This window comes from Ostrinia furnacalis, unplaced genomic scaffold, assembly GCF_004193835.3.
Source record: "Ostrinia furnacalis isolate ACB-3 unplaced genomic scaffold, ASM419383v2 OfSCF2395, whole genome shotgun sequence".
Lineage (NCBI taxonomy): Eukaryota > Metazoa > Arthropoda > Insecta > Lepidoptera > Crambidae > Ostrinia > Ostrinia furnacalis.
In genome coordinates this window covers 302,092-305,615 of record NW_021132634.1, presented here as the reverse complement: position 1 = coordinate 305,615, position 3,524 = coordinate 302,092, and positions in this window count along the sequence as shown.

The following is a 3,524-nucleotide window of genomic DNA, read 5'->3' as shown; positions in this document are numbered from 1 at the left end:
CGCCATGGCATCCTTCACAGGTACTTCACAAGTGCTATTATTACTGCTTTTATTATTAAATTAAATTGAATACTTAAAGACATTTTAGAGCTCTAAAATTCTATTATAGATGAACTACACTGAACTGTCCCACCAAATGCATTGACAAGGGGGCGCCACCATCGTTCAACTATAAGTTTCCAACATGGCAAAAATCGGAACCAGCGATCCGGTATTGACAGTGGCGCCCCCCTGTCATTGTCACGGGTGGGACAATTCGTTGTAGTTCATCTATAATTTTCCCGGGGACAAACTTGACCTTCACTAGTTGGGTTAGTTCGTTCAAGCTGTAGATCCTGGCTACACATTAGTTGCAGTAGTGGGAATAGTCCCGTTATAGATACAGTCACTATTGTACCCACTAAGATAAGAGTATAAGTAAATATTTGCACTAACTTTTTATCTAGTCTAAAGATTTAGTGCCTTTTACAGATGTCCAGTATGAGAGGATCAGATTATGGACAATTCGACCAGGATAATATGCCAACTCTACCAGGGGCTGAATCCGGGTTTGGGAGTATGCCGTCCTTGAAGTATGATTGGCGAGGCAATGCTGTACAGGTTTGTCAATTTTTTTGTGATTTTCCAGTGAAGTCAAAGTCAAAGCTTTTATTTAGTACTAGCAGGCCTGTTCATCTCCGCGAGTTTACATCGAAAACAAAACACGCACGATGGCCCACCTACAGGATACTATTCGACAAGGCCTCACATACGAGCGAACATTGACTCACGCACGCGTATTCTTGTGTATGATGGAAGAAAATAAAAAAAATGGTGTACTAAATACTGTGCAGTATTTAACTGCCTAAATAATAATAAAAACACAAATGTACTTTTTTAAGTTGCCTCAAGACACTGAGAGGTAAATAAGTAGTTAATATTATTCATAAATCATGTATTTCCTCCGCCATTTTCCGCAGTTTGGCACCTCACGTCACATCATTTTACCGAAGTCAGCCCTATAGCTTCGGCGCAGTGCCGATTACTGACGTTTGTCAACAAAATGGTGCTTGACTCTTGAGACAGGCTAAATTACACCATATTGTTAATGACATTGAGCATAAATTTTTTTAAATACCTTCGCGAAGTAAAACTTCTGTACGTAGTACTTATTATTATTCTGTGGTACTAGGCCCTTTCCAGGGTGTTTATACACGTCCCAAATATAGCTTGCCCTACCACGACTTGGAGACAACTTAATGGCTGGTGCTGAGTAGAAACGGCGGAAGAAACTCAGTCAACTTTGTCAGTCTCTTACGCCCGTATTCACAACCATTACTATGAGATCACACACGAACCAATCACAGAGCTCTATTCAACGCTGTGCATTCGATTTGCTGCTTCACTTAACACAATACAGCAGGCGTTATTCAATCAGATACACCAAATGTATTAAACAATATAAATGTAATAAGTGTGTTGCTACAAAAATGACATTTTTTGTCATATTTTACTTGAAAATTCATTAATGTTGATTGGTTCAGTCTCCATTGCATGAGAACGACCGTCTCTCATTTACCAGAGGCAAATAGAGAATTTGGCCAGCAATTCCCTCACACGCTGAGCCATTTCTTATTTGTTCATTTATTTACTTACAGAATCCCAGCATGCGTGGCCCAGCACCACCAGGATTTGATGCTGGAAACGGAAATGGATATTATTCTCCCAATTTACAGCAGAACCCTTCACAGGTTAATCATTAACGAAAGAGTAAAATATTATGTCAATAGACGGTAAATGTTAGTGATAAATTAATATTGTAGTTTTCTTGAGCCGTTACCAACTTTATTATCATCATTGATGAATGAAATGATGACTTCAGACATCTGCTGCTGAACAAATGCTGCATTCCCAATGATTTTTATAGTGCACGTTTGGTAGCGGTCTGCATCCAGCGCCTTCCTGAGGTCGGACCTTTATGAGGTCGTCGGTCAACCTTGCGAGTAAGTAGTCGTCCTATGCTGCCAATACTATTAAGAATTATGTTATGCTGTTATGCAGGTAAGTGGATGTAGGCCGCTATAGTCTGGTCTGTGAGCACGTAGAATTTTGTCCAATGACAAGCTATCCCATCCTTATCCGTACCGTAATTATATTGCTGTCGCGACTGTGCGACGGGCGCCAGCAGTGAGTGTGCGAGCGCAACAGCAACATAATTACGCGCGAGCGATAAGGATGGGTATCTTGGGCTCATTGGACAAAATTCTACGTGCTCGCAGACCGGGCTTTACCAACCGGCAAGTCTGGAAATCATTTTAAAAGGTCTATGTTCAACTGTGAACGTACTGTGGCTGAAATGATGCTGAAGTGAAGTTATTTTATATTTTTACAGATGCCTGGTATACAAGGATCGCTAGGACCAAATCCATATGGATATGGACCATCTGCTTCTATGGGGGCTATGCCCATGGGCCAAAACTATCCCTCACAGGTTGACCCAAATTATTAAACACTGTCAACTTTAAATATACTTTTATTTATTAAACATTATTTTAGTGATATGTTTTTTGAAGGTAGTGAATTCATTTTAGATTCTGTAGTATTTATTTTGTATTCATAGGTAAGTGTAAAATGATCGTTAAAGCAAATCATTTATATTGTTGTTATGGGGTTTAATTAATAAAGCGCCATGATTATCTTCAACTTAATTGTTTATTGCAATCTTACACATGCAAAATATAATTATTACAACGGAGCACATCAAAACAAAACTTTTCAGTCGGCCATTTTTCCACAAAGAGTCCTTAGACATAGAGCTAGCTTTTTTAAACTCTAAACCATAAATAAATGTTTAGTGTTGTCATTACTCAACATATTATTTAAATAATTTCCTTTTTTGCAGCATTTTAGACAATTTTGGAGCAATTACATAATTATGGGATTTTTTTACTAGACAGTTGTTTTTATTATTACAGTTACCTAACTGTGGAACCGGTGCCATGGCTTCGGCTCCAGAAGAGGAAAATCACCCTGATGTTATTATTTTATTACAATAAAATAGAAAAAATATGTTATGTTACATGCATCCACAAATTATACATATTTTATGCATTTCTTTTCAGTTTTCTACTATCAATGACGGTAATGTCCGAGATGTGATGGCGTATTTAGAGGTAAGTAGCTAAAATTAGCTTATTTTCAACGAGTCACACCTAAACTAGTAACACTGTTACTCTTTGGGATAAATATTCCCATTCAGTCACACCGTTACTCAATGGGACATCTCTTTAAAATGTTTTATCATCGGCTGCACTGTTCGTGAGCTACCAAACTGGCGGATTACAAGTGGTTTCAAAGCGGACCGAAATTAGCTTGTTCCCGAGGAGTCACTAGTTAGTAGTAGAACGAGTCACTAGTACTGATCACACACAATAATTAAGTACTTATTAGGATGTAAGAGATTTAGTTAATTATAAAGAAACAAGGTACAAAATACATAAAAATCAAAATAATTAAGTAATCTAAAGCTTACAGTAACAAAATAC